The sequence below is a fragment of the Corvus brachyrhynchos genome, unplaced genomic scaffold (assembly GCF_000691975.1).
Source record: "Corvus brachyrhynchos isolate BGI_N302 unplaced genomic scaffold, ASM69197v1 scaffold255, whole genome shotgun sequence".
NCBI lineage: Eukaryota > Metazoa > Chordata > Aves > Passeriformes > Corvidae > Corvus > Corvus brachyrhynchos.
The window spans coordinates 8,703,527-8,716,541 of NW_008238358.1; the positions used below are offsets into that span (position 1 = coordinate 8,703,527).

Here is a 13,015-nt window from a genome sequence, read left to right on the forward strand (position 1 = left end):
AAAGCCTCCTCTGACACACGGCCTGTTCCAGAGGGAGAGCTGCCCCTGGCAGCTTCTGCCGGGCCCGGTCACACGGGAGAAGCAGGAGGGCGGGAAGGAGCAGGTGTTCAGGGCAGATAACGGCAGGAGAGGCAGACGTGGAGGGGGGTTGCTGTGGGGAACCCGCCCTTCCTCTAGAGCCACCAGTGAGGGACAGCGGAGCACCGCCGGACGAGGTCCCCCCCTGCTGTCCCAAGAGCTGAGCTGAGCAGCGATGGAGCCGAATTCGGTTTACCACCAGGGCGGGAAGGAAGTGGGGGATCACCATCCCTCCTTCAGTTAAATTTGTGTACCGTCTGTATTGGATACAGAGAGTCGGCCATGCTGCCTACTGCCTGCAGCCAGCCAATTCCCCTGCTCCGGGTGGGCGGGTGTGTTATGGGGCTTTTTTAAATAGGAAACGGTGACTGTAAAACCATAGAAACGGACCTGGGGAGTGGGGTGCTGGGACAGTTTTTACATCATCTCCACTCATTTCAAGCTGTTGGTATATTTTTGACAAAAAATTAGCCTCATCCACTACATGCCAAAACGCCTGAGTTTTGACTTGGTATATGTGAGAGGACATGAAAAAGTACATGTCTAATTTGTAACTTTGCAAAATAAACAAAGAGAATCTGGATCTAAACGGAGGATTTTCTAAATAGGCTTGTAATTGCAAAGATAGCTGACTAGTAACAAACAACTGCCTCTTGAGAAACTTCCAAACCCAAAACACAATAGGCATGGAAAGTGCGAGGACCATCCCACATGGGGGAAACAAATATCTCCATGGATAACAGATGAGAATTTCCCCCACGGGAACTGTACTGACACTGACAGGCTCCCTGCAGCTGCACAGCACCAGCTGCCAAGGGGATCCTGCAGGAGTTAATGCAGCTTGAAAGAAGCATTAACTCCCTGGATATCTATCAGCCTTCAAGGGCAGGATGCCACAAAATGTTTCCTCATAAGCACTACTCATGCCCCTACTATGGAGCTGCACCTGGAAACATTTCAGGGCCTCTAAAGGAGAGGGAATCACACACACAAAAAAGCACAACTACAAAAAAAGCACAACTACACAGCACAACTTCCTTTCTCATGCATGGTCCCCACCAGATTCCCTTTGCCACTGGAATGGAAGAGTTGGCTTTGTTTCAGTAAAGTGCCACTTCAAATAAACCAGAAGCAAAGTGGCTTCAGTGATTCTGGAAATTAAGTCACAGACGAGGTCCCATATTTACTTTTAAATATTTTTTTTGTCTTATGATGGTTTATGGGTTAGCAGTTTTTACTATATCTTTAGGGACAGAGTGCAGATGGGTCCAAGCCAGGTACTAGTTACAGGTTGTCATGTCTCATGCTAATTGCAGGTGGGGTGACAGTACCGTTTATTACTGAGATACTTGACCTCGATCTGTCCTGTTTTTCCTTTTTTTTTTGTTCCTCCCTTGCTTGGTTATGCCAAACTTCAAGTGCTGGGGCTAAAACTTTCCATTTTTGCCTCAGACCAATTTTTGGAGGGAAGCTTCAGCTCAAAGCAACTATTTCCAAGAAAAAAGTTACGTATATATATTTCCCCTTAACATTTTATAGCTGCCAATTTTCAAAGCCTGAATAAGTCACATTCTGAATTTTGGACTTTTTCTTTTGGAATGGTATCTATAATACTTGCCTAGAGTTGAAAAATTTTGAAAAATTAGTTTGCATGCATTTGAAAGAACACCCCAGAGATTTAAAGCTGTGCATTACAAAGACAATGCATTTTTCTGTTACTATTTCATTGTCCATCTGAGGGGATTTTTGTGCAGCTGAAGTCTGTCTTTGTGGACTCTGCTGACCCAGGAGTGGGAATGCTTTCATCTTTTTGTTCTAAATCATCCCGTATGTTGGTTATTAAAGAAACCAAACCAAAAACAAGAAAAAAGCCATAAAAACCCAGAAGGAAATACAGAAGGAAAAGGGGGCATTTAGGAAAAAAGGTCAGGCTGAAGACCGGCAGCATAAGAAACCTCCGGGGAAATGATACGTGTAAGAACTGTCTGCCTGGATAAAGCAACTCTCTCAAAGTTGGCTACAGTAGTCCTTCAGGCTGATTGGAGGGACATGAAAAACTAAAAGACTTGTAGATTATTACGATCAAGAAATTCATCTAGGTTGATCAGTTTGACCTCAAAGGAGACCAGGCTGGGAAACAGTCAAGGAAAAGGGAAGCAGGGGAGCCAGTATAATGGGGCAAGGAGAGATAGGAGAAAGCAAAAAAGCTTGGGATGAATGGGCAAGAGAGGGAATAAAAACCTGAGATAAGTGGACTGGAATTAATTGGAAGGATGGACAAAAAGATGTGAAAATGTGTTTATAAAGGAGTAGAAAGGTGACAAGGGCTCTGTGAAGTATGTGTAAACATGTATTCAATAACTCATTCATATGTGTATCAATATGGTCTCCCTAAAATAGTGTACAACCACTCCAATAAAAAGCACCTATTACTGTAGGAAGAAGGACTGAAATGACAGCATAGAATTGAGATCTGCTTAATTTTGGTCCATTTTTCAGTAGTCACTGTAATGCAGTGTTCACTGTCTGATGTCGTATACAATATGGCTGAGCTCTTAAAAGCAGTGAGATTTGTTTTGGAAGCGGCTTCCTTGATTCATTGGTGCTGCACAGGGATCAGGAGAAGTGACTAGTGGGAAGGGGAAAAAAAGGATGCTAACTATGTGGGCAAAAAGCACTGTCCTTTGTGCAAGGTCTGTATACTCTCTTGGAGAACTGGGCATGCCACAAGTAGGGTTTGCCTTCTGTGGCATCACATGCCTGTATCTACTGGCATCTGCATCTAAGCCAATCTGAACTCCTTTCATATTACTGGAGAAAAATAGGTCTTTTAAAAGGCAACTCTTCTGACCTGTTTCAGATATCTACCTTACGATGAGGCAAGCTGTGCCCTAGAAGTGCCTGTCTCTGGACTGACTAGAAAGGGCGAGAGATGAGTACTCAGTACTGCCTGATGGCAGGCAATTCACTCCAACTGCTGTTTTCACAGGTGGCTACAAATCATATGTGTGATTTCTAGAATGTAAAGACAGCCTTAATTCAGTGTTCCACAACTGAGTGCTTGATTCTGCCACTTACTAACATACTTTTAATGCAATTTTTAAAATGTGAAGTATTTAGTGGATCCTTTTACTTCCACACCTCCTTACTAAATATCAGCCACTTACTTTGCACCTATTACCATTGTTCTCATTTTGTGTTCTGAGAAGCAGAATCATGTGTGGTTTGGGAACAAGAATGACATATGAAAATATATGGGGTCTGCGTTCTGATAAACACTGACAGACACGGGGAGAATTGAATGTTCCTGTTGTAGTACTTAACAATATATATTAATTACTGTAATTTTAATAGTTATTATGAGTTCAAGTTCTGCCAACTGTCCAGAGCTTCACACTACAGGCATGTCTACAGCTGAGTAACTATATGTATTTTAAATGAAGATGTCACCAGTGGGAGATACATAAGGCTGGATGTATATTCAAAACTTGGCAACCAAAAGGGAGAAATTAAACCAAACAGCATGAAATTAGATCCTATGATGAGTAATATGGTTGGTGATTTGTGCAGAACACAGCCAAATGGTTATATAGGATTTCCCAGATCATTGTACAGGAACTCTTAGAAAACTTTAGGGCTGCATCTTCCTCCCCTCAACGTCCCACACAAAGGAAGAGAGCAGATATCATCGCTACTCCCTGGTGACCTGACCAGCACATTTGTTTCCCTGGGTAATGAAAAGCTCAGTCAGATACATAACATTAGAAAGCATTAAACAAGTCTCTATTAAATTGAGAAGATTTTTTTTTTTTTATCTGAAAGGAAACAGAGTAGTTAATTGGCCCACAATTAAATAGAAATGCCATTAAAAAAATCCTGAAACAGTTTGCCAGGCCCAATTTCTGTTTGCTTTTTATAGTGTCCTAAAAACCTAACTGTCATATCAAGACATAAACCGAGAGTATTCTGAACACTATAAAAACATCTTTATGGATCAATTTATCCTGAGGGACAAAGTGCTTGTGGCTGACACATGTGCTTAAGTAAGAGCAGGAAGGTAGTATCACTATTCCATCAAGAAACTTGAAAGGCCTGAGGGAGCAATGCACATTCATAAGTGTAGGATGAGAGGAGATGGTTATGAGTGTTTATTCTGACATTCTGCACAGTGTGGATTATACCAGTCCCCTGATTTAAAATGAGTCTCAGCTGGAACACACCAAATTAATGAGAAAACCTTAGTAAGTTATCTTATGGCAAAGTATTATTGCAGTAACATGGGTGCCTTGTTTCATACTTGGACATCACTTTCCTGGGTAGTGATGTTAAGAAAAAAAGAAGTGGCACAGAAGTATAGAAATGTGCCAGAAATGGAAAGCTGAATACTTACATCATGTATCTGCCCCAAACTAATTTTTTAGAGCTCCTGATTGTTTTCATAAGAGGAAAAAAACAATTAACAGCTCTAAAGTTCAGCCACTTTCTTTAAAAATGCAGATTCAGTTTCAAGGTAACTTTTAAAAAAAAAAAAAAAAAGGAGGAGTGGAGGCTTGTTCATTATAGTATTTTACAACTATGGGGAAAAGAAGGATTGCTGAGGACAATCTACAAAATCCTAAGCTAAAACACAACTGCAGCCAATTGTAACTGGACTGTTTGGAACTGAAATTTGTTCAGTGGAGTTGCATAATTTTTTTCTAGTTCAGAATAATTTCCTAAGTGTACAGGTTTTTATTAATATATTCCATTTGCATTTATTGGTACGTGTGAATAAAACAACAGAGCAGATATTAAAAACTTCCTCAGGAGAGTTTTTCCTTTCCCGCTATGTTTGAGCCAGCAAAACAGGTTCTGATTAGAGGGAATACAGGAGCTCCCCAAAGAGTTCGTAGAAGCCTTCCTTGCTCACAGCATCACCTGCAACTTGGAGCTGTACCACAGCAAGGAGGTTTTCCCACTGGAGCTGTGCACACCACACTGCTTATTTCCATACAGAAACATGGATACACAAATCAATATTTCCTTTATAATGTATTCTACTTTTTTCATATAAACTCAATTTACCTTTCTAAAATTTCTCTTTCCCCCACCCTACATTTGACTGCTTCTTGCCCATCAGTCCCTCTTGTCTAGATTCCCAGATGATATTTCCTCTTCTTATCACAATTCCAGAGCTGTTTCCCCATCCTCACAATATTTATACCATCTCACCAGCTCACTCCATTTCTGCATCATATCCTTCATCTTTCTCACTAAGGACAGATTATTTTCAGAATGTGTGAATCCATGAACTAATTTGGAAGTGAGGTCAATACTGAGAAAAGCTATATAATCCCTTTCCCAGCAGTGGAGAACACTTCTCCAGAGTTCCCAGCCCCTGCCACTCCACAGAGCAAGATATCAGCATGAGTAATAACACCCAAGTGTCTCATACAACATTAAAGGTCATCATCATCATCATACTGTGAGGCTTATGTTCATTTTTTTTTCCCCTGAAGGATACTAGTGGAGTAAAGTACCAGATTTCTCTCTGTGAGAGTAACCTGCCTTTGGCTTGGCTTAGAGGGCCAAAGCTTTGCTTTAGATCAAAGATCATGTTATTCATAAAATCTTACGCTGGCGAAAGCACAAATATCTTTTTACAGTCACAAATGTTAAGTCTGTGAAGCACTTTAAATGTTAACTCTAACTGAAAATACCATAAAAAAAATTGAAACAATAAGTCTTGATAATGTTCTTACTATTGCATATGTTTAGCCAACATAACTACAAAAGTAAACTGTTTGCATGATGTAAAATGTTATTCTATTGAAAAGTAACTCTTATAAGTGTGGCCCAGTAACATTTACAGTCTATTTCTTTCTAATCAAATTGACTTCCTTAATAACTTTAAAGATTTCCATCTTCCCATTGCTTCTGAGAGTAAAATTCTGTGCTTTCCATTTCATCTATTAGTATTTTCCAGAAGCTAAAGGAAAGTAAAGCTCAACCTGCTCCCCAGTACTTTCAAAGCATATTTTCATTTCTTCACTAGGAGAACTTTTCAGTAGTATTATCGTGGTGCTTGGGAGGCTGTTTACTGTCAGCACTTTTGTGGTGCTTCTCATTTTATAAAATGGAAACCAGCCTCTGCACTGAAAAATCTAACCTGTGTGAATGCATTTGCACAAGGTGTTAGTGCAGCCATCACTGAAGTCTCAATCTGCAAACAATCGTGCAGTGTTTGCCCCATGTCTGCTTTCAGGTTAACACAACTACAGATGGAAGATTTTTTCATCCTGCCTGGTGTCAGTACTTATCTTTTAGTTTCCATGGTTGCATTATTGACTTTCAGCAAAGAGAAAACACATGGTGCTCACACACTCTACAAATACACCTGTTAAACTCTTGGGATACGACCTTGCGTGCTGCAGTGCCAGTTAAAATAACTTTGCCAGAGCCTTCCAGGAGGGAAGACTTATCTAACAAAGCTTGCCTTGTAGCCCAAAAAGTAGGATTTTCCACTGGTTTGCCGTTGGTACAAATATTTACTAATGCACAAAATACAATGAGCATACTTAGATATAGGCTGTCAAATTTCAACTATCCTGGGCAGAGTTCTTGTTTCATTGTAGTATTTGTTTAGAAATTTGCCATACACTTGCCTATAAGCACATGGTTTGTTTAGATACTCAGGTGCTGGCACCTGTTTATGGAATTCATTTTTAAACAGCAAATTCAGATCCCAGTGTCTAGGCAAAGGACATTTGTTTCTAACCTTGCTCCATGCAGTTTATGATTAATTAAACTCCGACTGCTATTTTTCTTGAGATCACAGACTGTCAATTTTTTTTGCATGTATCTGTCTCCATTTTGTATACATGTATGGAATCCAGCTCCTACTATATCTGTTATCCTGCTGAGACAAATGGGTGAGTCTAGAACAGAGTGTATTGCTTTAGAGAACTTGAGTCAGACTCCTAATTTCAGAGTGAGTCATTTACATTTATCATCAAACAAAACTACATTGGGGTCAAATTCTGTGGAGGATTTTGCAGTTACACTGAGGATAGTGAGACATGGTGAAGATGGTATAGAAAAAAATAATGTATAATTAACACCCATTTAGATAGGAGGACTGTTTCTGCCCCACTCTGAAAGCCTGCTAGTAATGCAACTAAAGCAACACTCACCCTGCTGTGAAAGAAATGACAGCAGTAGATGGGAAAATGTTGTAGCCTTAATTAAGTTAACTCAGTATCAGTGTCCAGAAAGCTATGGAGTCATAAGGTAGCAGGCCAAAATAATCAGGTAGGCTTGTACAGTTCCATACAGCACCAATGCTGCCTTTGAAACCAAAGTGCTAAGCTAAAGGCTGGCTGAACCTGCTGCCATCCTTCATTTTGCTGCAGTGTTGAATGGTACCCAATATTTTGGCTAGAGTGGGTCGTTTGACATCTGAATTACTCAAAAGCTGTACATTACAACTCCATTTAAGACCAGACGATCAGCACCATATGGCATAAAACCACGACAAGGCCACATCAAAAGAACGCTTGCTGTATGTTTAAAACCTGGACGTTCATAATTTTTAAATATGTGCCCGCTCATGCTGTATGTTATCAGTTTGTGCAGGTGAGGTAGCTATGCCCCACATGGGGCAATCATTATCTTATTGAACATGAGCCTCTTGGTGTAGTTTGCATTTTTAATGCATAATGGCAACTACCTGTGAGGATCTCCAGAAAGATGGTGAGAACCAACTAGCATTAGCTAGAACGATTCATCTGGCCAAAATCAGCATGTTTAAGGGAAACCAAGCAAAGAATCAAGCAGCAAGTAGGATCACAATTACACAAAGCCTTAGAGAACTTTACATAGAACAATTACTGAACTTCAGCTTGAGAGACATAAAAATAAGTTATTGCTGATATTTTGATTTTTTAAATTTTTTCCATATAGTATGAACAACCTGACAGAGTTTTGTTTGCATAATAGTTTCCATCATGTGAATCTCCTAATAACGCATTCAGCATTGCCCAATAAAATTGTTGAGACTGGATTTATTTCTTTAATGGAACTATAAATGGTGAGATATTTCTTTCAATTGAATTAGAAAGAAAATATTAACTTCACAATGCAGATTCATATGTCCTTTCAGTTTGAATGCTTATAACAACAAAAACTTCACCATTTAATAGAAAAAGTACATTTCTAGTCTGCTTATTGGAAAAAGTTTGAAAGTATTATTTTCCTAATCTACAAGTTTAAAAAATGATGGGCAAGAATGATGAATCTATGTTGATGTGTTTTTTAATAGGAAGATTAAAAACTGCGTTTGTGTTTATTTAATAAGCAGGGTGGTAATAACTGCAGCATTAAAATGCATTTCCAGCCAGTTTTTTTGAGACAATTTTTTTTTGCTACAATCTATTTACTCTGGATTGTGTCAAGTAGGCTGCTCAGGCAGTATATGAGTTTGAATCTTGTTGCTCCTGTTTAAATTTATTGAAATCTGGCCATTCAACACTTCTCTAAAATAATTTCTAGATATGCTCAGAAAAAGCTTCTTAGCAGCTTGTAATAAATACTTAGAGAGCTGCCATATGTTGGCTGTGTTTCTACATTAGCAGCCCCTTCAGTGCAGTTAATACTGAGAGCTGCTGAGGCACTCAACACTGAAAGCAGGAGTGGAAGCAAAGCCCTTCTGCTGGTCCCAAAAGATTCAGAGGCAGAAAGAGGAAGCAGCCTAACTTCAGTTGGAGGTAGGGGTTGGAAAAGGAACAATAGTAGGTTCAGAAGCAAAAATAAGAGAAGTTGCAAACTTGGAATTTGAACTGAATAGCATGAATATAGTTACTCAATGTTTCTTTAAATTGTCCTCTGTCAGCATTTTGGTCCCAAACCTTCCTTACAGCATATCCTCACAAGCATGCATTGAGTACAGAATGATTAATTTCCTCATCTTTTTTTTTCTTTAATCCTAAAGGCATTTAGTAATTCACAGCATCATTTGCCTCTCCTCATTACCACCTCTGGGAAATGGAGGTACATTATTTGTCTTTCAGAGACAGTAACAGAGGAGCAGGAGATACAGGTGACCATTGGCAGAAATGTCTTCTAACCCAGCATTTCTAAGACTGATGGGTGTCTGCAAGATGAGAGAAGGTACAAGAAATGGATTTATTCGAGTGACTTCAGGAAGCCTCTAGAAAGGAGGCTCTGGGATTCCTGATGCCTGCTTGGCAAGCTGGGACCAAGGGCAAGGAGGAACAAGAGGGCTCTGATGGGTGAGAGGTCACTTCCACTCAGGGGGAGTGTAGGACCAGGGTCTGCAGCTGCAAAGGATACACACTGTGGTTTGGAGAAGCTGGTGGGAGCATGTCTATGGCCTTAAAATGTTGGAAGCAACACAGTAAAAATCTTGCTTGAGATTTTCGTGCTCCAGCCGAGAGCTGAATGCATAACAGGGGATTACAGTTGCATTTCTTGCTACCAGGTATGAATCAAGCAGATAGACTATGTTAGATTTCAGTGTCCTCTCCATTGATTTAGTGGGAGAGTTTTAGGGCTACTCAGGGGTGGAGCAGGGCTGCAGGTAGTGACCACACAAATCCATTCATCAAGGTCTGTGAGGAAATCAAAGCAGCACTGGCAGCATAACTGGTGCTGGGCTCTTGCTCTTGCTGCAGGGTGGGTACACTGGTCTCTGCTGTTGAGATCTGATGCTTATATGAGTACAGAGTACACTTCAATTAGAGTAATTCAGTATTTTGGTTGTAATAGCCCCTATACTTAAGTTTCACACAAGGTAGGGAGGGTCAGTTTTCTCTTAGGGTCCAGTTTTGCTTGAACTCCTAGAGAAATACCCAACTTTATTCCTACTGAAAGGTAACTGGATCATGCTTTTACATGATACAGCCATTTATGTGCCTCTATTTCCCAAGACCTAATGTTCACGATAAATACACTTAAAATCTGTAAGAATTCTGCTTCAATATTTTCCTTTAAGGCCCATAATAGCTCAATTGATTGTATTATTATTTTTTTAAACATAAAAGTTAATCTATAGATTGTCTTTGAAGCTACATGCTCATTTGACCTACTAACTGCATTTTATGAACACTGCAAAATTTCTGTGATTACAAATATTTTTTCTCTGAAAATTGGTGCAGTCTAAAAATCAAGAGAACAGAGCCAGGTATTTACCCACTTGCCTAATATTGAGAATGTGAGTCATCCCATTGAAATGCCTGTTGTTGTTGAAGTGGGGCCTATAGACATATGAGAGCATCATTTATTTAATGCATTTATCACCAGAGGAAATTGCAGATCATTTGGACGTGATCATTCATCGTTTCTCCAGATCTGTTCAAGAATGAAGGAATTTTTATCATCTAGTGAAGAGACCTTCAGACATTGCAATGGCTGAACCATAGCCAGATATACATATTGTAAACATTGATCAGAAAAATCCAGCTAAGCAGGCAACCTGCAGAGATGGCGAGAATGTGTATGAACCTTCTCAGCGTTTCCTAGGTATCTATCTATGGAATCATCTAAAGCCAACACAGCATCTAGCATTCAAATCCCAACAGGCAATTTTCTGTTGCTTCACTAATCACCACAAAAAGAAAAAAGTTTACCTTTACGCAGGTGCATGAAAATTTTGATGAAGTGCCACTTACCACCTTATAATAGAAAGCAACAGGGAAAAAACTGATTGCACATTCTCTATTTTTTCACAAACTGGTTACTGAGCCCCTTCTCTGATCTATGACTGTGTAAGTCAATGCATTTCCATGTTGTTTTTCCCGACTAAAAGCATTATTGGTGTAATTAAGAGAAGGTAAGGAAAAAGGCCAGAAGGTTTGAAAGAAGAGTCAGGGGGTGCTGCATGAGCTTCCCACCTCCTGAGTCATTCTGCTGTGTCTCTCCCAGTGGGTATCATGCTTCTAAAAAAAATAATGAAAGGAATATTTTTTCTCTCTCATGCAATATGGAATGAAGTTTTAAAATAAAAATTCCATTCTTATATATATAAAACAATTCACAAAACATATGTATTTCATATGGTATATGCAGCAGTGCAAAACCATGTTTAGTCACAGACAAGTCCTCCATTCTGTCTTCCATCAGGGAGAGGCTGTTTTGGGAGATGAGGGAGGGGAGAATCCTATAAATCTCCTATGCCTCCCCAGAAAAAAAAGACAAATTTAGGAAGTAAAGAGAGCCTCACACTGAAAATGGTATAAAGAAGCAACAGTATATCTCTGCATAAAAATTGTGCAATCCCAGGGATGCAGTTGTGTGCTTTAAAACACACTCCAATTTGTATTCTGAATACAGCACCAATATAGCCTCCAGTAGAAAAAGAAAACACTTGTGGATGACCACCTTAAAACAACAGCAACATATTACCACAATTAAGATGAAAATCACAAACTCAAAATCCTTACTGCAAACATGCAAGCTTAAAAAACATAGGACCAGAAAGCTCCAAAGAGCAACATCATTTTTCATTATTGTGCTAAGACCCAATTAAAGGCTATGAAAAATCCATGCAGTGGCAAAGATGGCTATTATTTCCTCTCCTCTTGCTCTATTAATATTAATTGAAAACTAGGTGTGGCACCACAAGAGAAGAATCTTGGTAAAAACCAGCTAGAATTTGTTGGTTTGTAGCATTCTAATTAAATATAATGTTTTCTTACCTGATTAAAAGAGAATTAAAAATCATAGCATAAGAAATATCCATACACTTGTAGATAGATGATGAGACGCTCGTTCTACTGCAGGTACAGGTTCCTGGGCAAAGAAGCTTGTAAACTCTTGATTTCACTGAAATGAAAAAGGAAAGAAATAAAGAACCTCCCCATAAAAGCAACAAAGGAACCTCTGCAGTATTCTGTAGTCTCTTCGCCTGCTTCCTGTTCTGAGATTCACTCCTTGAATCCCAGCATCGATCAGAAAATTGGTTGTGGGGGAAAAAAAGGGAGGGGGGGAGAGCGGAGAGGGAGGAAACGAAGCGGCAGCGGATTCCGTGCTGGCTCCACCTCCTGGCAGGACCGAGCGCTCTGGAGTCCGCACACCCTGCCCGCACAGCTTGTGCACCGCGTTACCCTCGAGTACACAGCTTTAAATACGGGAACACTGAGCAGTGCTTACCAATTCCTGACAACTGGATTGAGATTTAAACTACACAACATGATTCTTTAATTTTTTTAATTTTTTTACAATGAGGAATGTATTTGAAAGATCAGTATACATGTAATTGCAGAAAAGTCAAGGTTCTGCTTGATATCTTTATTTTACTATGTACTAATGCATGTTCTGTTTAGAAATTAAGAAATCATTCTTTATTCAGAACTCTCCACTACAGAACAGTAGAAAATAAGAGTGCTGGTTTTTTCCCCTTTGATTATTGATCCCGGAAAACATAAATGACATTTATATATTTATTGAAAGCCAGAGGGGCAAAACAAAAAAGTAAGACAGAAGGAATGGATGCTTGGATGTAGCCAGGTCTATACTGGCCACATCCATACTACATCTACATTACATTATTGCTCAGTAAAGGGGTTTTAGGGTGATCTGTTTTACTTACTTTAATCCAAGGCCCTACTGCATTTTATAGCATCTTAGAACAGATCTTTGGTATTCTGGGTACTATTAGTTGTAAAAGACTAATATACAAGTTGACTGCCTCACCCCAGTTGTCTCTAGCCACAATTCCCATAATAGCAGTGTTGGATTTAGTGTTACTAAAGGATACCTTATACTGGAATGCTATATAGCTGGCTGTTTCTACTTTTATCTTCTATTTCTATCACATACACCTGCTCTGTCACATCACACAGCTAGCAGCCACCTGCATGCGGGGTTGGCTCAGCAATTCTCAGCTGTGGAGGAAAATTTAATCATACCAAAACATGGGGCCTGGGGGAGGAAAAAGTGC

General features: G+C 39.6%; 1 protein-coding gene across 1 annotated transcript in view; it reads right to left on the reverse strand.

Moving 5' to 3' along the window:
* SCN2A (sodium voltage-gated channel alpha subunit 2) overlaps positions 1-12,081 on the reverse strand; it is a 74,377-nt gene extending 62,296 nt beyond the window's left edge. The window contains 1 exon segment of the mRNA XM_017735761.1: positions 11,772-12,081. The gene's annotated coding sequence lies outside the window, so the exon portion shown is untranslated.
* Positions 12,082-13,015: the final 934 nt, after the last annotated feature.